General features: G+C 39.5%; 1 protein-coding gene across 2 annotated transcripts in view; it reads left to right on the forward strand.

The window, feature by feature from the left end:
- The window catches only part of LOC122809180 (beta-2-glycoprotein 1-like), a 235,783-nt gene that overhangs the window by 56,083 nt on the left and 153,026 nt on the right, over nt 1–26,674 (forward strand). Inside the window, exon 1 of one of the 2 annotated variants that reach the window (XM_044080494.1) lies at nt 4,802–4,914. The exons of the other annotated variant lie outside the window; for it this stretch is intronic. The gene's annotated coding sequence lies outside the window, so the exon portion shown is untranslated. Of the gene's footprint in view, nt 1–4,801; nt 4,915–26,674 lie in introns of those variants that run through there. 2 annotated transcript variants of the gene reach the window in all.

Consider the following 26,674-nt stretch of genomic DNA (forward strand, 5'->3'; position numbering starts at 1 on the left):
AGAGATGTGGCTAACAATCAGACAATTCGAAGTCCAGTGAGTTACATAAGGAGATATATACATAATTTTATCAGTTTGTCAATTATGCCAGTGTGGGTTATAGAGTCCAAAGCCTTAGCTAAATTGAGAAAAGCTCTGTGCATGGGGTTACCCTCATCTAGTGCTTCTGTGACTCTTCCAGGGAAGTCAGATTTAATAGGTATGAACCACCTTTCACAAAACCAAGTTGATTCGGGTCAAGTCCATGATAATAATTTCCATTATCTTGTAAATGACATTGCAGAGGCTAATAGATCTATTGTTTCCAAGGTCTATGGTGGAATCTCCATTGTAGAGGAATTACTACAGCTATACTCCAACTTTCAAGCATGTAACTAGTAAAAAGGCGGTGGTTAAGTAGTTTAAGAAGCAAGTTTGATATGTGGTGTTTCAAACTGACCAAGAAACAACCAATATATTATCTAGACCTATAGAGCTGTCTTTTTTCTTGTATTTGATAGCACTTTTAGTAGCTATTCACATGTGATTCCTGGGGGAGGGGGATACAGAGGGAATACATTGTATTGGAAAGTCTGGAGAAGACAAAGGGTAGACTTTGTGATCAAAATTTAGTTATTTATTTATTTATGTATGTATGCATGTATGTATGTATTTATTGGCATTTGTTTACCAGGAAAGTCTGGAAAGTTATGTGGAAGAATGTTAATTATATACTCAGGATGTCATAAGAAATAAATAGTTGAAATTGTGGGTATTATTTCTGTAGTTCTTTATGTAATTACAGAATGTTTTGTTGATATATTTGCAGTTATGGTAATTTTTAATTTGCACTTAGCTGTGCAAAATTTGATCTTGCTCATTGGTTCACTGTTAACTTTTATGATGTTTATTGTAACACAGTATTTTGTTGTATTCTTTAGAGATGTGAGCTTTTTCCTTTTATAGTAAAGTTTGTTTATAGCCGAGTAGCACCAGCGGAATTCATTTTCAACCTAGGAACTGTATCTATGATGAACAGGACCATGTGACTCAATAAAAAAAGTTTAGATGCATGGAGAAACTCTGGGTATATGAGTTGTTCTTTGTTATGAGGCACCAATAAATACAGGACTGTTAAACTATCTCAAGTCATCACTGATCTCACAGAAACTGTCCTTGGAGGAGTCTGTAAAGATGGTTAGGTAGGCCATTGACCTTTATGATAAGTAAAACAACATGGGGATCTGATTTGACCACTGAGGAGTTAAGGTGAAAAGCAGGGGCTGCTTTCATGAGGACAAGACTGAGTATGTTGGTTCCTCTGGTGAGGAAGGGTAATATTTGTTCAAGAAAGTTTGCAATGATAAAGTAAAGAAAGTAGTGAGCATATTTATTTGTACTGGCCTAGATGCACCAGATTCTGGAGGGGCAGTTAAAGTCCCCAAGAAAGATGGTGTTTTGGTAAATGTAGAGGAACTCTAGTTTATTAAGATATGTTTTGTGTCCTTCGGGTGTTATAGATGGGTATTTATAGTTGTCCGACTGTGATATGAGGCCTTGCTGAATGATATTAGGATATAAAAGAGCTGCAGTTTATTGTCTTAAATGAATAGTCTACAGGTGCTGATGTTTTAGATAAAGACAGACACGTCACCACAAGCATTACTGCTACCTAGACTTACAGGTATAAATGAATGGTGGGCAGGGAATTTCAGTAAGGATGGAGAGCTGGCCACTGCTACAGAAGCAGTTTCTAGCATCAACACAGGCATCTACATTTGCCAGAGTTAGGAAGGTCTCAGGGTAGGTCATTTTCTTATTTAGGCTCATAGTATACTTTATTGTTATTGTGTCAATACAAAAGTACATATTTGTTAAGTTGTTAGTTTACTATTTTTTGATTGCCAAGGTATACATTTTATAGGGTCTATATTAGAACATCGAAGTTTCAAAACTTTGAATGTTCTAATATCGAACCCTATTCAGCGAATGCTGAAAATAGCGAAGCTACAGAAAACCGAATTCTTTCCTAGGGAAAGAATTCAGTTGTCCGTTTCTGTCGCTTCGCTATTTTCAGCTCTGTGGTGGAAAGTTACGGGTCAGGTTCAGGTAAGTGTGCGAGTGGGCGCGGGTTAGGTGAGTTAGGGTTAGGGCGCGGGTCAGGTAAGTGTGCAATTGTGTGGACGTGAGGGTTAAGGTGGGGTAGTTGAGTTAGGATTATGGCGCAGGTGAGGTGAGTGTGGGACAGTGACGCACCTTAGGGTTAGGGTTTGGGTTAAGGTAAGTGGATAGTTAGTGGTGTATGTACAGTTTAGTGTAGGGTTAGATATAAGATTGTAGGTGTATGTGTGTGGATTGCTGTTTGTTTGGTGTGCTTGTGTTGTGTGTATGTGTTTTCACTGTTCTGCATGTTCGATGTTGTTAGCGTTCACTGAATAGGGTTCGATATTAGAACATTCAAAGTTCTGAAACTTTGATGTTCTAATATAGACCCCATTTTATAAACCACATTCATAAGTGCAAATAGTCTGCATGATGGAGGGTTTCACCAGGTTTCAGAACTTGATGTAGGTATGTTTGCTTCCAAGAAATTGTGATATTTTTTTTGTTGGGATGAAAGTAAATAATTTCTGCAGACGATTTTAACTGATGGATAAGTTCCTTACACATGTTTGCTGGCAGACCATCTGGCTAACAGGACTTATGCTAAAGCTTTTTAATAGTATTTTGTATATCCACGAAAGCGATAAGCCTAGAAAAAATGATCATTTCTTTAGAAGTGAGAGGACTGATATCTAATTTTCTTGGAAAGTCTTGGATTTCTACACAGCATAATGTGAGTCAGAGGGTGGGCATGTTATCCAAAAACTGCCTAAACTTCTCAAGAGCTTGGTTGTTTGCTTGCTCATCTTCACTAAGAAATAGTAATATGTGTAGAATTCTATGTGAGGCCCAGTCTATTTTCAACCTTCTAGCAAGGCAGCTATGAGCCTTGGGGAACTATCCCTCAAAGAACGCCACCATTATTAATCTACTCATGCCTTCTTGTCCTGGACTTCCTGTGGCTAAATGTTAAGATATTTCAGTGTGGACCTCTGAATAAGCTGTTTAGTCTTTTGAAAAAACATATATGACATCCTTAATGCTAGTTTGTAAACGTGAAATGTCTTTTATCCCAGAGTGGCAAAAGTGGGATGCTCAGTGCAAGTGAGTTTTGAGAAAACTTTATATGCATCCCATAAAATGTGAAAGGGTGTTTTGGCACTGAAACTGGTATCCAAGAAGAAATGTATAAGCTCTTCTAACTTATCCCAGAATTGTGGATAGCTGATATAGGCACTGCCTTAGGGAGATATGGGGTTAAGAGGAACACTACACAGTGGGGAACAATGATCTCTCAGTGGGTTTTCACGCACTTGGAAATTAACTCTGGCAATGAGGGGTTAGTGGTTAATGCCATATCTACAATATTAAGGGTCAACGTCTCACAGAATAATGATTAAATTGCAGGGAGTGAGTCCTGTTTTAGTGATATTCTCATTGTGGATGTGTCAATGAATGCATGTAAAATGTAAAGTCACTTTAAGTTTGGTTAAAGTAGCAGTGACTTATTCACTAAGAAGGCTATGATTGTCTAGCAGCCCAACCTGACCCCACTGAAGCATAATTTCTGACTCTCCATCCACAGAAACAGAAGGAGGACCTGAAAAAATGCATAATCATTTTTTTCTATTAGGTGCATATGAAAATGCTGGAATATTTTTATAAAGATCTGAGTATTCAGAGACAGGTAGTCCATGTAATTGCTATTGCATGAAGTATTTTACTTGCAAAATACAAGTTATAAAATGATTTAATGTCCACAAACAGATGTAAAGGTACATACAGACATGCTCATACACATATATAGAGAAAAAAGCACAGACACACAAATGCGTCCAGCAATTACTATTACTTTCTTGCCTGAGTACCCTTCATATGCCTCATTGTGATCAATGGAATGAAAAATGTCTTACAGCCAAGACATTGCAACCATCGCCATTCCTCATAACTGTTTCTAATTTTTGTTATGTCCTTCAGAAATGTTTGATGGTTAATCACTAAATACTATTACATTCAGCTAATGAAGCTGAGTATAATAGACACAAACTTCTTATTGTATAGAAAATGCATGTTGATGAAAAACCTCTTTTTTATATTTATATACGCGTTGATTTTAGGGTTACATTTAAATTGTTCTAGATTTTAGGTTTCTTCCCTCATTATTGTTGACTTTACTGAAAATTCTTCAGCAAAGCAGTTGAGAGGTATGATCTCAGTCTCTTGCTCACTTATTTGTTTTTTGTGTGTTTACCTCTGTCAATCTTTCCAGTTCGCTCACTCCTGTTTCTCTTTTTCTGTCTGAAACACACACACACACCCAATTGCTCAAACTTCCATGTCCACTAAGGCAAATGTTTAAGCCACACTTAGCGAGGGAAGGTATAACGGCATGTCCTTGTGACTGTTGCTGCTTCCTGAGGTCATATTTTTTATACGTTTTATTTTTATCTTTTATGCTTGCTAAACAGCAAAAGTTGCATTTAGCAAGCACAAAAAGGCATCGATTTGCCTTTTTTCAGTCGGACTCGGGGCTTCATAGCAGATTAATATGCTGTCACGAAGGAGAAGACATGAAGTGGTGGTGGTGCGGTAGCGTTGTTGCCTCACAGTACGACGTTGTTCTGTTCGATTCTCAACTAGAGCGTCTTCTATGTGGAAGACATGCGTAAATGAGCGTACCTTTGTTGAAGGATGTGCGTCAGGGCTGACAACTCGGCATGTACAAATCTGCTGCTAATCATTAGCGGACCGGAATTCCGCTGTGGCGACCCCGAACCGGGAAAATCCGAAGGATATAATAACACCCTTTTCTGAATAGTGTTGTCAGTTAAGGTAACGATGTACGTTTAGTCCATTATCTAAAGGGACGTAATAGATCTTCCAGTGATATGGTGGTTCATTATCTCGCTGTAAACTATCCTGTTGGCTGTCATTGCTTGCATGTCAAAACGCCTATTTCTTAAGATATTCATGTATAAAAAGGTCATACTACAGAAATTTTTAATACATTTTAGACGTTTATGTAAATAATACAATAAAAAGTGATACATTAAATATGTTTTATATTACTTTGGTATCAACCATCATATTTCAACGTGTTATATTTCTATTATGCTGAAACCCTCATGTGATTCCTCTCATGTATTTGCATACTGACAATATAATTTTCAATTTCATCACGGAAGAGTAGTTACAAACAAATAGCATTGCTGGGGTTATTTATATCATATTTGTTTTTCAACAAAGCTTGTTATGGCATGTACATCTGCTTCCTTCCACTGCGTACTTTTAAAGAAGTTTTCTAAATCTGGTGCAATTGTTTGTGATTCTGTTTTTTCACGGAGTTTGATCCTTATGAAATGCATTCAGGGATTTAATTGTGAAACAGATTGATTACAGCTTTACTGAAACTTATATATATATATATATATATATATATATATATATATATATAAGCTTATTAATGAACTTTATGGTTTACAGACTCAAGCACCCTCTTCATGTCTACAAAAGTTACACCCAGAAATATCCCTTGGTCTTACTTAATATAGATCATAGCAGTTGCCTTATGCACTTCTAAGCATACTAAACTCTTTCCCAAAGTCATGTGGGACAGCATGAAGACATATTCTAACCTTTAAGAATAGACAATTATTCCAAAGAAGCCAAAAGTCATGAGGTTTAACAGATGAAGTCACTTTAGGGAGAAGGCAAATGGCTGCATTTTTAACTAGCATATGCAATAATTACTGTTCCTACAAGATTAAAGGTAAAAGTACGATGCCAAGCCATAAAATAAATTGTCATTATCAGATACATATGGCAGACAGAATTTTAAAGCCCATACTACTGAACTGCCCTTAGTAATTTTCATTTCCAATGTAGACCATTTTTGTGTGACCCTCCCCCCAAATAATCCCACCTATCATTCCACCCACAACCCAACCCTCTCCCACCTGCTAGCATCCTTAAGTATTATGTATATATGCTGTTACTGTGTATTAAAAACAAACACTGTTTTTATTATGTCCTTATATTTTGTCAAAAAGCGTGTTAGAGTAAAGGTAAAATGTTAAACTGTCTCAATAAGTTAACTATTCTGCACACACCACCACCGAACAGATCATGCTACTGTGAAGAAAGATCATTTGAAACATGAAATAAGGTAAAAAGTTTCTGTCTCATCATGCTCACCTACCATGCTCAGTGTCCTCAGGAGGCAGGAAGTTCATGACACCAATCAGTCAGGATGGGCTTGATGGCTGGGGAAGGACTGTGAGGCCAAAAATAGCATGAACTTATTATAAACTTCATTATACATTCTCATCTTGTAGTACCTCTTCCTTCCTTCATGGGCTTCCATTTAGCTCCTCCACCTGCTCTGAACTGTTGGAGTCTGTTGCCCAGTTAATTCCCATACGACTGCTTGCTGCAGTCAGCATGTCTCCGCAAATCCATGTAAAGCTGTTGAATTTCCTCAGAATGCTTAATCATCATCATCATCATCAACAACAACACTATCATCATCTCAGGCCTCTCCTTAGAAATGGCGTTATTCACATCCCATTCCACGTATAACTATTTCTGACAGTTTTATTTATTTGTATCTTTGCTAAATGGCTAAACTGAATAAGTGGACTAAGGATGGTATCCATAGTGATGATTCACATATGCACAAGGGCAATCATCAAAGAGTGCCCCTATGACTAATTGCAAAGTGGCTAAACATGAAAAACAGCAGTGATTACAGAGAATCCTGTGCTGAAGTGTCCACAAGAGAATAGCCTATCTTCATTGGAGTAAAATAGATTAAAACTGGTGTAGTTATGTATGGTGGAAACCATATATTTGTAAAGTCGTGATCTATTTTGGTTACGTTTTCATGTGTCACTATGCATGAGCCTGTGCACACTTTCCTCAAGATGTTTTAAGACAACCTGCTCTGAGTGCAGCTATCCAGTAGTACACTCAAACAGCTATAATGTTTTATTTATTGAATCTAATGGTGTCTTTATGCAGACACCCTGATTGTTTTTTTGTTGTTGTTGTTTGTTTTGATTAATAAGGCTGGGGAAGGAGAAAACTAGAATTCTGGGAATGATGGAGACAGGAGATAAGGGGACACACTGAATGAAGGTATGAAGAGGGTGTGCTGGAGCAGGTGGAAGAAGAAGGGCGCTGGAGAAGGAGAAGACTAGAAAGCTGGGAATGATGGAGACGGGAGATAAGGGGACACACTGAATGAAGATATGAAGAGAGTGTGCTGGAGCAGGTGGAAGAAGAAGGGCACTGGAGAAGGAGAAGACTAGAAAGCTGGGAATGATGGAGATGGGAGATAAGGGGACACACTGACTGAAGGTATGAAGAGGGTGTGCTGGAGCAGGTGGAAGAAGAAGGGCGCTGGAGAAGGAGAAGACTAGAAAGCTGGGAATGATGGAGACGGGAGATAAGGGGACACACTGACTGAAGGTATGAAGAGGGTGTGCTAGAGCATGTGGAAGAAGAAGGGCGCTGGAGAAGGAGAAGACTAGAAAGCTGGGAATGATGGAGACGGGAGATAAGGGGACACACTGACTGAAGGTATGAAGAGGGTGTGCTGGAGCAGGTGGAAGAAGAAGGGCGCTGGAGAAGGAGAAGACTAGAAAGCTGGGAATGATGGAGACGGGAGATAAGGGGACACACTGACTGAAGGTATGAAGAGGGTGTGCTGGAGCAGGTGGAAGAAGAAGGGCGCTGGAGAAGGAGAAGACTAGAAAGCTGGGAATGATGGAGACGGGAGATAAGGGGACACACTGACTGAAGGTATGAAGAGGGTGTGCTGGAGCAGATGGAAGAAGAAGGGCGCTGGAGAAGGAGAAGACTAGAAAGCTGGGAATGATGGAGATGGGAGATAAGGGGACACACTGACTGAAGGTATGAAGAGAGTGTGCTGGAGCAGGTGGAAGAAGAAGGGCGCTGGAGAAGGAGAAGACTAGAAAGCTGGGAATGATGGAGACGGGAGATAAGGGGACACACTGAATGAAGGTATGAAGAGGGTGTGCTGGAGCAGGTGGAAGAAGAAGGGCACTGGAGAAGGAGAAGACTAGAAAGCTGGGAATGATGGAGATGGGAGATAAGGGGACACACTGACTGAAGGTATGAAGAGGGTGTGCTGGAGCAGGTGGAAGAAGAAGGGCGCTGGAGAAGGAGAAGACTAGAAAGCTGGGAATGATGGAGACGGGAGATAAGGGGACACACTGACTGAAGGTATGAAGAGGGTGTGCTGGAGCAGGTGGGAGAAGAAGGGCGCTGGAGAAGGAGAAGACTAGAAAGCTGGGAATGATGAAGACAGGAGATAAGGGGACACACTGAATGAAGGTATGAAGAGGGTGTGCTGGAGCAGGTGGAAGAAGAACGTCGCTGTGTTTTTGTGGAGGATAGTCAAAATTTGTTTCCAATTTTTTAAGAGGAAAGTTGAGGAAAAAGTAAGGGGTGAGGTTGTAGGACAGTGATTTAAGGAATAAATTGAAAACACAAACATAAAAGACAAACAAAACAGACAAGAACACTGTTGGGATGACACTGGTGGGAAATACAAGACAAACACATAGCAGATACAAAAGGGGAGGGGGGAGGAGGTCTGAAATACAGGTCACAACACAGAATGGGTTTCATGCACCACTCCACAGTCTGCACAATAGCTGTCTCTACTAATTCCCAAAGCTCATGATGCTTGTTGGTTTCCAGTCCACCATTCACTAGAGGACCCACAGGGGTACCAGCAACACCCTACCCTTGTGAAAACATGCTGTGTTGGGTGGGGGTACACAGTCAGTGGCTGATCACCTGGGAGACACACAGTTGAATCTCCCTGGGATGTCTGGATATTTGCAAAAAAAAAGTGAGAGAAAAATAGAAAAAAAGAGAGCTAGAAGGAGAGAGAGAGAGAGAGAGAGAGAGGAAATATATAGACAAGAAGAACTCAAAGAACTTTGAAAACATACCATGTTATTTAACAAACTGAATAAACATTTACATATTTAATTTTGAAATTACTACTAGCTGCCTTCTTACTGCTGACTTCCTTCTTAGAAAGTATATTGATACTAAATAACATTATTTCTTCTTAACTTATTTTAAATACTACTTTATGGATTACTGATGTTAATACCTATGAGTGCTTTGTCGATATACATATATTCAGTCTCTTTTCACTGTACTACCTTAGTGCATTATGCTGACAGTCATTGCTATTTTTTTTGTAATGTCATCCATCAGTTTACAATAATAAACAGTTACTTCTGGAATGCATTCATATTTACATGTTAGTTTTTGTATGTTTTCTACTCATGAGCATCCTCTGTCAATCAAGCAAGACTTCTCTGTGATTGGCTTCTGTTATGCTCTTCCTTACCACTCAGCTACGGCAATATGTAAAAAAACAAAGGAAATCCAAGTTGTTTATCCCAGTCATATGTGTGTGCATCACTGATGAATGCATTTTTTTTATTTCAGACTTATTTTGTAACTGATTTCAACTCAGGCATGCATAATATAAGGAAACATTGCACTGTGTTTGCAGATTTGGACTGGACATTGCTGGACTGTTGCAAAGTCACAGCAGAGTTGAGAATTGTGGTCTTGCCCTGACAAACTTCAACTTCTTCTTGAGTAAATGATTATATAATTTGAAGCAGCTGTTACAGCCTATAGTGAACACTCTGCATTGGATACCTTCAGAACCAATACAGTGTCTAGTGATAGGTAAGGGTAGATTAGCTATTGACGTATTGATCCTAATGACAAAATTAGCAGGTAGTCAATTTCAGAAAGGAAGAACATATTTATTCAAGGTCCACTAATTTTAACTATAATTTAAACTGTGCAGTTTAATCTTAAATATTCACATCTATGTTTATGTGAATATTTACAATAAATTTATGGTACAGTAATTATCCACAATTCAGTCAGCATTGCAGTGTGCAAAAAATATGGATAGATAGATAGATAGATAGATAGATAGATAGATAGACAGATAGATAGAGACTGATAGTTATACAGATATAGTAAGTGCATGAAAAAGGGTTTTCTTAATGATTTATAGGTCCCAGTGATTGCTTGCTTATTGTGTGTGTGTGTGTGTGTGTGTGTGTGTGTGTGCGTGTGTGTGTGTGTATAGGCCTCTTGATTCAAGACAATCCACTTTCCCAGTATAAAATATAAAACATATAGCAGTCAGTTTAATTAAAGCAAGAAAGATATCATATACACTGCAAAACTCTATACGCAGTGATTATTACAGAATGCTGTCCCACTCTTCTGAGTTTCTGCCTACAACTGCAGAGCAGGTCAAAGTTGAACCTCTGAAAGACATTCTGTTTATGTCTGTATTGCTTGCCAGAGCCAGTGATTGTGATATCATGACTCTCTGCCCTGGCAAGCCACTACAAGGTATCAGTTTTATACATGGGACCATTGCACAGGCCAAGAAGGTTCTCCCTTTAATCTTTGTGCAGCAAGGAGAAAAAAAGATTTTAGTCTCCTGGCTGCACCAGGCAGGAGCCCAGTTGACCGTACAGCCTGAAGAGGCCATGTCCACTATAAGGTCAGAATAAAGAGACAGACTGTAGCTTTATACTCACAGACACATATTATAAACTCCATGTGATCCGCATCACCAGACATTTAAGAGTGCACTATGGAAAGTATCGGTAGCATGGACAGGTGGTGCTATGAGCCTTGCAATATCCATGCAAAAGTGTACTCTGCATATGAGTCTGTAGCCTAGGAGCTGGCAGAGTGAGCATGGAAGTGCAGACTGCATGATAACATAGGACATTATGGCAACAATTCACAGACAATCATATTAAGTCACATCATTACCCTTTTAGGAATACATATTCAGTGGATAAGAGTTTGTGATACAGAAAAAGACTAATGGTAATATGCATCAGGACTGCAGAGTTTATATTTGGGTGCATGGTGACAAAATGGACTGATACTGAATGCTGGATTGTGTGAGGTAACATAGTCTAAGAACATGACAGCTTGCTATCCTGCTGTTGCAGAAACTTACCCTAATAGCAAACAGAGCACATGGGCATAATAGGTTATTTTATTGTTTTGGGGAGCTTCCCCTGACAGGAGACAGAGCACCTGGCCATGACACATTACTGTTCTGCTGTAGAGAGGCACTTAGAAGCATATGCTCACAGACTGCAAAACATGCTGCATGTGAAATGAGGTCTCCTGTATAGATATCACATCACTTGCCATCAACTCCGTGCTGTAAGAAGATGGGCACAGATAACATGTCCATTATTGATGACAGCATGACACAGTGTGGGAATGATCATAGCACGATAGCAGACAGGTGCATGGCTACCAAACAGAGACCTGTGGCAGTGCTCAGACAAAGGGGTCTGCCAAGGACAGTCATGCTTATAGACACATTATGATCCACATGTGCAACCATCTGGTGGATACATCTCGACATCTCATTGAAAAAATGATAATAACTGACAAAGTTCACCACACTGGGGATGAACATGCTACCACAGGCCCTATGCACACATGGGGTGCATATCCTTCACTAGGGTAAAGCACACAAGGCATTTGTAGGATCAGGTATGGCAGGACCTGTGGCACTTCTTGTGTTTCTCAATTTCCTTATTCCTGTGTGCTGCCACCCATTACACTATTTCTTGTATACTATGCACTGTTTTTTTGAATACACCAACAACTTTATTGTGAAACCACTATTGACATTGAAACATAACTTCTGATGATAAATAACACTTTAACAAGATATTTCACTTTGGGATGGAGGTTACAACATGAAAACAAAACTGCTTGTAAACTTGACCTACCATTTTACCAAAACACACACACACACACACACACACACACACACACACACACACATTTTGACCGTTTATAAACATGTGACATAAGGACAGACAATTAATCAGTAAACAGAACTAATTGATAATAAAATGCTGGCAGCTCTTAGCATTTAAGGGTCATGAATAGTGTCTTCCAAATGTCTTGCATTGCATAAAAACTGGTATAAAAACAGGTCTGTGATTATGTCAGTGAGCAGGTAGGTGAAAAGCCAGAACCATTTCCAGACAAAACTATGCAAAAGATTTATCTGCTTATAATTTGAACATTTGTGGATCATGATGTACTAAAACTGGTATGCAGAGTATGAACCTAAAAATGTGCCAAGCAGCAGGAATTTTGTGTAATAATTTTTATGTTAAAGGTCAAGACACAGAAGTAATAAATACAAAAGCCATGACTCTTGCTAATAAATAAATATATAACTTCTGCAATAGCCTGGTATGTGTACTATATTATCTCCATAACTGCATTATTGTCTTTATTAATAACTAAAATATTTTGGAAAGTGCTTTAAATTCTGGATTAATAACTTCTTTACACGTGTTCTATGTGCCCTTTTTACAGAACTTCTAAACAATGGTCCTCTCAGAAGTAAAGTTTTAAAAAGATTGTTTAAACAAATAGCACATGCTTATATTGCCTGAATTATAACACAGTTCATTTGCTCTAACAAGTTTTTGGGGACATGGCTTTGGGGAGGAATCTGAGTCATGGTTATCTGCATGTCTTTTCAGACAGCAGTAAATGTGAGTTACCCAAAGAACTATTAATATTTGGTAAGCCTTGTGGGGTGTCTTTTGTCTCCATTGCTTCTATTAGCAATAGATGCCTTGGCCCAGAGGTAAGAAAGTACCTTCAGGTGGGCAGATTGAGAAAGGGGAAGAGAGCATTTGAGAGTATAAACTTGATTGCTTACTGTGTTGAAGTTAGTTTGCCAGAGGTTCCTCACACCTTTCTGAGGAAATTTCAGGGTTAAAATATCATCTGCAGAAGACAGTGATAGTGTGATTGTTTTTGCAGTGAGTTGGAGCAGTTCTGATGTGGCCCTTCTACTGATTCTAGATGGAGAAACTAAATATGCAGGCTTGAAAGTCTGCAATACATGGTAAGATTCTGGGTTAGAGAATAGTGTGCAAAGGTGCAGGACATAGTCGACAATTGGGATGGCATTGTGGCCACCCTATCAATTAGAGTAAATAGTACCAAAATTATCATTCTTTCACATGTATTGCATCTTCTGAGACATATTCCAATATCCCCTGGATAGATGACACTTAATTAGATTTGTGAAAAAATGTGTTTGGTTGGAGAAAGGAGGTAAGATGGGGAGAGACTGGCTGATGTTTCAGAAGAGATCTTCTATTATGAAATATTGATTTACAATTGCTCACATCATACGTCATCACTCAAACAAGTTGAAATGCTGTGTGTTGCATACAAAGAAATGGGACAGCTCAAAATGTGTTTTTTGCAGGAGGCTTGCCCCTTTTCACCCCCCAATAAAAACTTATATGTACCAACTGCACAGTCAAATGACAAAGGTGGAAAGCTGAAAATCTTTAAAATAACTCATGGATGAATTGTATATTCATTTTTTTAATTCTAGTTATACTGTCAAGAGTGAATGGTGCAATGATATGTGTGGAGACTAAAAAGGAGGACAGGATTGGTGGCTGGGTTATGAAATAAGGCCTGATATATAGCTGCAGTGAACCAGGCAATTCTGCAAATGGTATCTGGAGAGAAAGTCTTATGATGGGTGAAATGGACTAAACGGCATGGTGACAGGTTAGCTATGAAGATGAAGGAGGCTGTGAGTAAAACCAGGATATGAACATAAAGGAGCTGTCATAACAAAAGACTACATTTGGGGAGGTTTGGGGGCAGCAGTGGAAGGTAAAGATGAGGAGGTATAGGGAAGACTTCACTGTGGAACTGGTGGAAAAACTGGAGAATTGAAAGTAGTAAGGACTTAATATGGAAGGGGAATAGTCAGATGGAAAATGTTTTCACAAATGTATCTACAGCTTAGAGTTCTAAAGTGTGCAGAGGGGGAGGTCAAGTCAGGGTGTACTCATGGGTAGAGGAATATAAAGGGCTGCATGTGGCAAACTAAGGTCTCTGATACAGGAAGCTGAGATAAGATACCTCCAGTGCCTTAAGCACTAGAGAGTTAGGAGAAGCTGGACATCAAAAATGAGTGGAGGAATGTAGGAAGCACTACTAGATATGAAAAGGAGAACCAAGTAAGTCAGTCTACAGGGGATCAGATGTTGACATTCTGACAAAAGCTCTGATTCCTAAAATGTTGAAAGACTGGAGTTGGAAGGGGACCTCTGTCTTTTGGTGTAGTAGTTACAAGGAGGCATGGGAGTGGCCTATGTGGTGGGCAAATCTGGATAATTTTAGGTTGAGATTGCAAAATGCAGACAGAATTCCTGAGGTATATCAGAAGTTGATCCCATTGTCATGAATTATTATTTATTTATTGTTTTTGTTGCTGCTAACTAGGTTAGTCTGCCTATGCATGGGGTTTACTGTTTGGGAAGATCTTAATAAATATCAAAATAAATAAGGGTCATGTGGCCTATACACCTGAGAAATTCCCCTATTCCTTTTTGATAAATGCCATGAGATCTTCTTTCATTTATCTAAGCTATCACCAGATCAGGTAGACGGGACTTCAGTTTAATGCCTCATTCAAAGCACAGTAACTCAGGTATTTAACACTCCCTCGGTGTTCTGCATTACATTGTCAGAATAGCAAACTAACACAAACACCTAGTAGGGGATAGAACCCACAGCCTTCTTAACTTCTGCTCTTTGTTGAACCCATACTTCATAAATACACAGATTTTTGAAGAATGTCCAGATTTTTGCATCATTTTTTTTATCTATTCCTCATAAAATATGTGGTGTTATAGCAAGTCACTGAGGACTGAAGTCACTAAATAATGACATACATTTGAGTTTCATACTTTATAATCTCCATGCAATGTATGTTAACACAAATTGTGTTATTCTAGCATTTTTCTAAATTTACAAGACCAAATTTTAAATCTGTCCCTATTTTTGGCCTTCATCCACCCAACCCCCTTATTTTAGGCTTTGTACAGGTTTCTTGCACTAAAAGGTTGAGAGTTATGGTTGAACCGCTGATATATTTCTTTTGCAGATATCATAAGTTATGACTGACGTGTTAATTTATTAATTAATTAGGCAATAGTGTTTAGTCTGTATAGTACTTAACTCCATTTCCAATATATATAAAGTCTAAACAACACTATATTCTACACTTCATTCACTGTAATTCATTACTTTATGGTTAAAGTTCAGTTGTCTTTGCCCTCGTTCACTCAGTTCTATGGTGTGCAGTGTATATAGACCAAACAGGTTAATTCCTGTGTTTATCTAGAGTTCTTCAAGCACATATAATTTAATTTATCTAAAGCTACTTATTTATCTGACATTTTTATACTTCAATTAAAAAATGCCTACTTTGCAAATTGAGGTACTTTTATTAGCATTACATATTCCACCGTGGTTGCCAGTATTTTTTTTTTCCTTATGTAATAGTTCAGTAAGAGTTTCCATGCATTCTTTCGTAGTCTTGGACAGAGTGTTAGCTAAAAATAATACTTCTTTCTCTAATGTTCAACCAAGGAATGAATGTTGAATAATCTCCCTAGGAATAACATGTTGTGATGTTTTTCCAAGGTTATACACAGTGAAGCTCTAATTTCATCATTAGATTCTTAAGATGTTATTTTTTACTAGAAGCTGTTAAAACTAAACCAGAAGTCAATATTACTAAAGTAGGTTATAAGTCAGTAAAACCTTTGTATCAGTCAAATAAACCAAGAAGCCTAAGCAGGATGTCTATTTTTTGAGTTAAGTATTTATTCAGTTGCAATACAGATGTGTCTCAAGTGGTAATTAGTTCAACTTATGATCAAAGCAGTATGAAGACAATGAGCTCATCTCGTAGTTCAGGGTTTGATTCTCACATCCTCCATTTGCATGCAGAGTGATTTTGAGCAAATCACTTAACATAAGTGTTCATTGAACAAGAAAATAGTCTGCTGCTGTGTTCATAGGTATGTGCTAGGCTAATGACAACCAGGGGCTCTATAACCCTAGATGTACAGTCCAGCCCAATTGTGCCCCTATGTATCATGGGCATTTATTAGGAGGGGTATGTTAGATAAGAAGTTTCTAGAATTGGTTCATAGATTATAGATTAGTAGTAGAGGTTATGTGGGGGGTATGCTAGATCAAGCAATAATGTCTGACTTTACCGTCAGAGACATGGGGGTCAGACACATCGTGAATTTCCGATTTCCCATCCATTGATCAAGGTTATGCTTATATAGGGTTAGGGATCAACTCTGCTTCACATGGATGAGAAGCCTGTTCCAGAGCATGGGGGTCCTATGAGACACGTATCTGCCATGCTAAAATGTCTTATTTATGTCACAAGCAAAATTTAAATCCTTGGATCTAGTTCACAGGTTCATATTTATACACTAGGATAATGACCACCAGGCCCAGTTCATAGGTTCATATTTATACAATAGGATAATGACCACGAGGACCAGTTCATAGGTTCATATTTATACACTAGGATAATGACCACCAGGACCAGTTCATAGGTTCATATTTATACACTAGGATAATGACCACCAGGACCAGTTCACAGGTTCATATTTATACACTAGGATAATGACCATCAGGACCAGTTCACAAGTTCATATTTATACACTAGGATAATGACTACCAGGACCAGTTCACAGGTTCATATTTATACACTAGGATAATGACCACCAGGACCAGTTCACAAGTTCATATTTATACACTAGGATAATGACCACCAGGACCGGTTCATAGGTTCATATTTATATACTAGGATAATGACCACCAGGACCAGTTCATAGGTTCATATTTATACACTAGGATAATGACCACCAGGACCTTTATTAGCCTAGCTGTGCAAGCCAAACCATTTGTGTACCTATGTCTCATGGGAATTTGTTAGGCAGGATTATGTTAGCTAGGACATTTCTAGAGGTTATGTAGGGTATGGTATGTTAGTTTGGGCATTACCGTCTGCTTCTGTCTATCACAGATGTGGAGGCAAGACTTAGGGTGAATTTCCAAGTTCCTATCCATTGTTCAAGGTTATGCTTAAACTATGTTAGGGATTGACTCTGCTTTCAGAGCATGGGGATCCTCTGAGACACATATTTGTCTTGTCAACATGCCTTATTTATATCACAAGCAACATTTAAATCCTTTGATCTAGTGGTTCTGATGCTGTTCATTTCATGGATGTGCAAAAGGTCTATCAGAGCTGGATCCAAATATGCCTTAAAAGCCAGGCATAGATCATCTGTCAGTAACCTGTATGAGATAGGGTATAGTGCTAGGACTTTGATGCAATCCATATTAAGACAATGTGTTTATAGCTGGATTCTCCTGGTAAGAAACCTTTGTGTGCATTTCAATTGTTGTACATGTTTGGTCGGGTACTTGCTGAAGGGGGCATTATACTCAATGATGGGTTTGATAAGGACCAAAATAAAGTGGCACTATAACTTCCTTGGATTTGGATGTCATGCCCTTACTTTTAAGTTGGGAGAAATAGAATGATTTTCTTACTACCTTGGGCAAATGTTGGTCAAAGGACAGATTACTGTCTACATATATTCCCAGATCCTGGACTACAGGGTCACCTCTTAAGGCTGTCTTGTCAATAGAGCAAATAGCCTGGCTGGCAGATTTTCAAAAAGGCTTTATAATGCATTTCTGGCATTGAGTTTTAGTCCATGACTTTGGCACCAATCTGTCTGTGTTAAACCCTCTTGTAACATGTTTGTGTCATGGGCGAATCTATGATAGCTCTCAATTTGCAGTCATCTGCGAACTTGGTCAGATAATGGCTCTTGGTATCACCCTTTGCCTCTGAGAAGTAGATGCCAAATATGAGTGGTCCCAGCACAGATCCCTGAGATACTTTGCTAGTGATCGGTCTCTTAGTGGAGGCGGTATCACCAATCCTGATTTCCTGGGTCCTGTCTGTTAGCCAGCTGGCAATCCAGTGAGTTATTTGGTATCTTATGCCCAGTTTTGTGAGTTAATCAGCTATACATGAATATTGCTTGCTTTGTATCAAATGCCTTAGCCAGGTGCAGGTAGGCAGTATGCACAGTTTTCCCCCTCAACCATTGCCCTGGAGATCTTCTCAAAGAGGTTTACCAGGTTTAGCAGGCATGACCTTCCCTGACAAAGCCATTCTGGGTTGGGTCCAGTGTTTGATGGCTGTCTATGTCTTTGTTAAGCATTTCCATGTTAATTCATTCCATGGCTTTGCATTTTAGACTAGTTAGACTAATATATTTATAGTTTTGGGGGCTGGTTGATGGTCCACCCTTTTGAAGTGGGATAACCATTGCAGTCCTCCATTCTTTCGGTACAATGCCTGTTTTGACGCTAGAGTTAGGAAGTGACTCGAGTGGTCCTGATAGTTTATGTTTCAAGCTATTTGGGATAGATCCTGGGATATTGCTGGGGGCGCAGTGAGGCTGTGTTTTTTAGCAAGCTCTGGCAGGACCCGGTCCCTGTAAATAGTTGGAGAGGTTATGGTAGCAGGCTTTTAAATGGAGGAGGCAGGGGGAGGTGGGGTTGACATTCAAGCTGAATTTGTCAGCCAGCAAATTCACTATGTCACTCTGCTCAGCGAAGGTGCCACTACTGGCCACCAGTTCAGCATACTGATGTGTGCTGCCTTTGAGGTTTTGGACATAGCTGTAGAAGACCTTTGTCATTGTCTTTAGCCTGCGAGGATATTTTGACTTCATAACTGGCTTTGTTGGACTTAATTAGTTCTCTTAGTTTTCTGTTTAATTTAATGAAAACGTTCCTTTCATTGTAGGAGTTGCTCTTCCTGATTTTAACCATGAACTTTTACCTTGATTCCATCAGTGGGGTTTGTTTTTAGAGTTTGTCTTTGTCTTACTTCTACTAAGTACAGCAGTCTCTACATGCATGGTTGTACAGGGTTTCTATGAACAATCCCACATAGGTTGCTGTGAACTTGGGGCTGGAAAGTGCATTGAATTTTGACAGACTATCACTTAATAGAATGTAGTTTGCTTCTGAACAGTTCATGGCTGTTACAAGGATGGATAGGATCAATGAGCTGATTTTTAATTTGAAGGAGACAGCTTTGTAGTCCAACCTCATCAGTGAGGAAATGACACATGGGGAAGGAGCTTGCAGTGCTCTCCAATATTGGTGAGTACCAGGTCCAGTATGTTTGAACCTCTGCAGGATGTGCACACTACCAGGTCAAGTGTGTTTGTGTTACAAAACAAGAAACAAGAGTATTTGTGTTAGTAATGTCCAGAAACTGTTCATAGGTTCATAGGTGATTATTAAGCTAATGGCACAAGATATTTTTCAAGCCTAGCCAGTAATACCCAGGATATGACAATATTATATCTTAATTCCCCAGATATGGGATGGGGTAGTTTCAAGGCAGTGAGTCTTTGGGTGTTGGAGCTCGTCATTTCACACACTGCCTTTGTCCATAAGGGACATAGGCAGTACCCCCAGGAGTGAATTTATGGTTCCCCATCCATTTATCCAAATTATTTTTGAAAAGAGTGAGAGACACACTTTGTTTTATGAAGATGGGAAGTTTATTCCATAGATGAGTCAGCCTTTGGTTCTTTAGCGTTACAAATAGGTTCAGGTCAATGGAAACTGTAAGCCTTGTATAATTTTTCTTGTGAATGTGTAACATTTTCATTAAGGCTGGATCAGAGAATGTCCTGTAAGTCAGGCTTAAGTCCCCTCTCAGTAAATGATATGAGATGGAGTAAAGGGTTAGGGCCTTTAGTCGGTCTGCATAAGACATGTGTCTTGCACTTTTTATTTTTTTTGCTGAGAAACCTCTGGGGTTACTCCAGTTGTTATAATTGCCTGGTTATGTACATGCAGAAAGGAGCATTGTACTTGATTATGGGCCTGATGAGGCCCAAGTACAATGGCACTATGACCTCCTCTGACCTTGATGCCATACCTTTACTTATAAGTTGAGCCACACAGAAGGATTTCCTCACTACTGTAGCTACCTGGTGGTGAAAGTTTAGTTTATCTATCTGTTTTTCTAGGTCCCTCAACACTAGATCTACTTTTAGAAGTGGCCTATCAGTATTAGAATTTCAAGGGATTTCTGATTTACTGAAGAGTATGATTATGCATTTTTTACATTTAGTCTCAGACCATGGTTTTGACACCAGTTGTTTGTCATTTTTAGGCCTGTTTGTAGGACGGCGGCATCATTTGGGAATTCAGTGATTGCTCCCAGCTTACAGTCATCAGTGAACTTGGTGAGCCAGATGCCCCCAAATTGGCCTTAACTTCAGAGAAGTATATATCAAATAGGAGGGGTCCCAAGACTGAGCCCTATGGGGCACTGCCAGTAACAAGTTGCTTATCAGAAGTGGATTCACCTACCTGTACAACATGTGTCCTGTCTGTGAGCCAGTTGGCTATCCATCCGATGATGTAGGGGTTTATACCTAACTCAGTAAGTTTATCTAGGATCCCTGAGTGGGGGACTGTGTCAGAAGCTTTGGCCAGGTATAGATAAGTGGTGTGTACCATTTTAGCCTTATCCATGACCCTGGTAACTTTCTCTAAGAAGTCCACCAGAATGAACAGTCAGGACCTCCCTTTGATAAAGAAATATTGGGTCCGGTCTAGTTTTTGGAGGTTCCTATGTCATTATTGATCAGGCCCATTGTAATTCTCTCCATGGCCTTACAAATAAGACTGGTCAAGCTTATTGGTCTGTAGTTTCCTGAGTCAGTTGATGGGTCCCCCTTGTGAAGAGGGATGACTGTTGCAGTCCTCCATTCCACTGTAACAAAGCCAGCTTGGAGGCTGTGGTTAAAGAACATTTCTAGTAGCCATGATATATTCTGTTTTAAACTGTTTAAGAAGCATCCTGTAATGTTGTTAGGACTCATGGAGGCTGTACTTTTGGCTTTAGCAAGAGCAGCAAGGACCTGTTCCCTGGTAATGACTGGTAGGGGGATTGTTGCATGCAATTCTTTGGTACAGTAGGAGGTGATGGGGGAGAAGTTTGAACTGAACCTGCTGGCCAGCAGGTTTGCTATAGTTTTCGGGTGGGTGTATGTGTTGGTGTTCATGATTAAATCAGCACATTGCTGAGCATTTCCCCTGAAGTTACAAACATAATTTAAACAGTCTTATGGTTATCTTTCACCTGGGAGGCTATCTTTCCCTCATAGTTTGGTTTGGTAGACTTGACCTTCTCTCTAATTTGTTTGTTTGGACTGGTCAGTGTCTTTTTCCACTGATTATTTTCCTTTTGTTGAATAGCCTTGTCATGCTTGGGGTCCACCAGGGTGGTTAATTTTTGCCAGTTATTATAAGTTTGACTTGGACAGGTAACTGCCTCCTCCATGCAGCTATGAATGTGGTTGTACAGTGCTTTTGTGTAAAGCTCAGAGTAGTCCTCAGTCTCATCTAGGTTCAGAGGGGCTTGGAAGTTTAATAAACTGTTACTTAGTTTTGAGGTAATTGGCCTTAGCAAAGTTCTTAACAGGTTTGGAGTTTGATCTGGGTTCTAGGTTAGTTTTACTACTAAAGGAGATCATTTTATGGTCAGATCATACCAAGGAGGAGTTAATGCATGGGAGCAAGCAGAATCCCTCCCCCATGTTCGTGACTACTTGGTCTAGGATATTTGTACCTCTAGCTGGGGAGATAACTAGTTGCTCCAGGGTGTTTGCATTAACAAAGTCAAAAAACCTCTGAGCAAGTGAATTATAGTTCATATAAAACTCCCAGTTTATGGAGGGGAAGTCAAAGTCACCTATAAATATGGAGTTAGGCTGAATGTTAACAGATTCCAGTAGGTTTAGGCAGAACGTGTGGTTTTCCAGACTCATGTTATGGGATCTATAGCTAGCAAGGATATGATAGGCGGTCATACCTATGGTTAGTTGGGTATGGAGTAACTAAGTCAGTCATGTTGTTGGACCAGTCTATCCGTGTACTTGTTCCTTATGAACATTGAGACACCTCCTCCCTTTGCTTCATCCTGAGCTGGGGGGAATTGTAATGTATGAAATCCATTGTAGCTTTTGATAGCAGGAGTGTTTCTATGCTTCAGAACCATATTTTTGTGACTGCACATATGTCTGCTTTCTCCAGGGTGAAGAGTGCTTCCAGGGATTGCAATTTTTAAACTCCTGGTGTTAAGCAGCAGTACATTTAGGAAGTCATGAATGATCTTTGTTATGTTGGAGGGTTTAAAAACTTGGCATGGCCTAAAAAAGGCACTATGGGAATAGATAAAGTTTTCCAGTATCTGGAAGCCAAGTGGTGACAAGTGCAAACCATCTCTGGCAAAGCACTGCAGTTTGTCAATCATGTCTCTCCACGCTGACAGATATTGGATCCCTTTGTTGTGACAACAGAAACTAAGCCATTTAGATTCATAGATTCATGGTCTTATCAGGCAGCCAGATACTGGATCCCCCTTGAATGACACCAGAAGCTGAGCCAATTATTTAAATCAATCATTTTTTGTCTGTATTGTAGCATCATCCAACGTGAAGGTAGAATGCTGGTTAGGGCTAAGGACATACCTGCCTGGGACACGTAATCTGAGAGTCTGGCCATCTCTTCTTTCATATAGTCCAGAGAGGTATGTCTCAAGTCATTCACACCAACATGTGCTATGACAGAGTCATAATGGTACCTGTTGCTGAGTGACTTTAGTGCATGTTTAATTTGACAGATCCTGGCACCTGACAGGTAATTGACCATGAGCTATTTGTTAAACGTGGTGAGGGGGACATCTGTCTGTCTCACTACTGAGTCGCCTGTGACCAGAACATTAGGTTTAGAGGTGTTTTGCCTTAGGGACTTAATTGTAGAGAAACACATGTGTGTTGTTATGTGTAGTGGTGGATTCTGTGCATGTACCAGTATGTGTATGTTGTTTGCACTTGGAGGTTTCTGGTCTTTTGGTAGGCTCTTAGTAACTACCTTTGTGTATGTGGGTTTACTTGACTTGACCTTATCTCGTGTAAGAGGTGAGCTGTGTGGGCTGGCAACCTGTTGTATGTCTTGCATATTGTTATATGAGAGGACTGATTCTAATTTCATGATATAGTTACATCTCTTACATGTTGTGTTTGTTTGCTTTAGGAGTAAGTTGTTGTCAGTATATATGTGGCAATTACTACATTGCCTCAGGATGCCTAGGTCAATCAAGTTGGCTGGAGAAATGGTGGGAAACTGTCCATCCATTATCGCAGGTATATATTGTAGTAGCTAGTGGGGATGGGCTAGATGGACCCTACAGGGTTTGCTTGTGAGACTAACAAAGGCAGCTGTTATCTGGAGGGCTAAGGGTTCAAGACTGCATCAATGCCTCAGAATGCGCAACTGAGTTGCTCGCTAGGTAGCAATGCACAACTGCATTGAGCACAGACAGGTAGTGGAGCTAAGGAGGGCCCTCTAGCAGATATCAAGGGAAAATTGTATTTCTAAGCATTTGCATCTATATACGGAGCATTAAACCCCATATCACAGTGCGCAATTGTAGAAGTCAATCATTTTTTGCTGTTATTGTGGCATTATCATTGGTAAAAGTAGGATGCTACTCAAGGCTAGATTCATACCCACCTGGAAGACATATTCAGAAAGCTCCATTATGTCACTCTTCATATAGCTCAGCGAAGTATGTCTTAGGTCATTTATACCCACATGGACTATGACTGCGTCATACTGGTGCTTATGGTTTAAAGAACAAAGTGCATGTGTAATTTGTTGGATCTTAGCTACAGACAGACAGCTCACTGTGATCTTCTCCTTGTTTAGCCTGGAAAGGGAGTCATCAGTATACCTTACAATGGACACAGGGGCGGCTCGTGCTATAGGACTGCAGGACTGCAGCCCTCCCACCTGTAAAAAGAAAAGAAAAAAAAAACCGGCAAACATAAAATCAAAACAGGAAAAAAAAAACTCACAAAAAAACCCCTCCACGCATGCTCACAGCACAGACTTCTGGGTTGCAGGGCAGAGATGCCTTTCTCCTTTATCCAGACTGCCTGTTAGGCAGTCTGGATAAGGGAAAAGGCATCTCTGCCCTGCAACCTAGAAGTCTGTGCGGTTGTCATCACCCACACACAGAGAAGACTGGACTGCATCATCCATAAGCTGGAGCCTTCAGCCTATCACAGGAAATAGAAACCAGCCAAACCAGAAACCAAAGGTAAGCTGTGTGTAAAAAGCAGCCATGAGGGAAGCTGGAGCTGCCATTCATATTATGCTTTAGCTGGTTTTAAAGTGGGTATATGTGTGTATAAAATGCCCCAGTCACTATCTGCTGGTGGCTAGAGAAGTCAGGCTTGAACCCTGTACCTTAAGGTGCAGGTGGCAAGGGCCTGACGTCCCTACCCACCACCGTTTGTAAATGAAAACAGATTTTTGCCTCATATTTGTTCTGTGATTTCTGAATGTTTGTTTTTCCTTGCAAAGTCACTAGTGCAGTGGTGCACTGGTAGCATTGTTGCCTGACAGCTACAGGTTCTCTGGTTTGATTCTAGCCTAGGGTGCCTTCTGTATAGAGTCTATATGTCTGGAGTGTTTCTTCCTGCTCTGCTAAAAGTTGGCTTTTGTTCCAGTTCAGACTTTCCTGGTTAACATGTTAAATAAAAATAACAGGCATTTGAATTTCAGACTTCATATTCTTCAGAAAGTACATGGTAGCACAAAACTCTTTATTTTAGCAATTCTCTAAGTTTATAAGATTGGATATTTGAAATTTGTCCCTATTTTTTGACTGCATTCCCCCATTATTGGCTTTGTCCAGTTTTTTTTGTGCTAAGGTCAAGAGCTATGGCGAGAACTGAATTCACTGAATATGTTTGGGGGCTGTATTCCCCCATTACTGGCTTTGTCCAGGTGTCTTTTGCTAAGAGGTTGAGAGCTATGTTCACAAAACAGCTGCTTTGGCATTGTGGTATGTTTCTCTGACTGTTTTGCACAGGGTCCTGGGTTTAAGACTTGGCAGTAAAATGTATGGTGGTAACACGACATCCTATTCTAGCAACTTTCCAACATTATACAAGCAATAGAAGTAAGCAGGCACAGCACCAGAGGGTAAAGAATCCTGTGGAAAAGTCCAAAAATCTTGTCACAGAAAATCGCAAAGCGAATAATAACAAATTCATCCACAGGAATCAAGCAGAGCAATCCAAAATTGAGTTAAACGGAAAAAATAGTAGTAATGCGGACTATTCAAACAGTCCAGTTTTATTAACAATAGTAAGTGCTTTCACCTTTCGGCTTCATCAGACATAAATTAGAAAGGATTCCTTAAGCATTTAAATAACTAACTAAATAACTAACACTTAAATTTCATTGGTCTCTACAATAATGACATCACTATCAGGTTTTTAGGATTTATGACTTGTTAGATGATCTTTATAAAAGTCGAGACATTGATTATGAACTTTTAAAATTTTTAAGGGTTAACAAACCCCTCATACCAGCTGTACAGGGGCTTCCAAAGACACACAAGTCTATGGAGAAGCCACCTTTATGCCCCATAGTAGCTGGGAGAGGTTGGGTAACGGAGCCTCTCTCGTTATACCTGAAGTATTTTCTTAGGACTATTGTTGATGCTAACTCTATTATTTTAAGAGACAGCAAACAATTCCTTTTAGAGTTGTACACCTTTACAAAAGGGCTACCTGATGACAAACCTTACATTCTTGTGACAATGGACGTAAAAAACTTGTTCACAGTAATCCCCAATGACACAGGTGTTTCAATGGTACATCAGTATTTGACTGAACATTCTGACTAGACCCCCAAGATTATAGATCTATTGACTCTGCTTTTAGAGACAGTTTTACAAAACAATGTTTTTATTTTTAACCAAGAGATATTTCTACAAAATGATGGTGTAGCTATGGGCACTTCGTGTGCCAATAGCTACGCCAACATAGTGATGGCTAAATGGGAGCAGTCTGAATTATTTCCCCTATCAGAATTTCAAAAAATGTTCTATTTTACAGACGTTTCGTAGACGATCTTTTTTCATTTGGTTTGGGATGGAAGAAGAACTTCTCGATTTTGTTTCAATTATTAATGATTTGACCACTTTTCTTAGTTTTACTGTATACTACTCTAGATGTAGGATTTCCTTTTTAGATGTAGATATAACAAGGCTGGATAATGGTTTATTAAATACATCTGTGCATCGTAAGTCATGTTACAGGAACACTTTACTTCATAGGGCAAGTATGCACCCTTCCTTTGTCTTTGGAAATGTGGTAAAGGGACAAGCAATGAGGGCCTCAAGACTCACTCCCACTCAGAATGGATATACAATGGAAGTCTCAAATCTGAAAGAAAGACTTCTTGACAGATGTTAGAAAACAACATGAAGTGGAAGCAGCTATTGATTATGTAAATTCCCTTAGACCAACTAGGGCAAAACCATATTTTTCTGATGGTGAAGTAATTGAGGAACAGTTACAAGGTTCTTGGGGTTCAAGACCACTGAAAGTTCCATTGTTTTACACTACTGATATAGTAAAGATTCAAAGTGTATTTGAGAAGCACTGGGATGTACTTTTATTGGATGACAACA

This window comes from Protopterus annectens, chromosome 1.part1, assembly GCF_019279795.1.
Source record: "Protopterus annectens isolate FY-2018-M chromosome 1.part1, PAN1.0, whole genome shotgun sequence".
Lineage (NCBI taxonomy): Eukaryota > Metazoa > Chordata > Ceratodontiformes > Protopteridae > Protopterus > Protopterus annectens.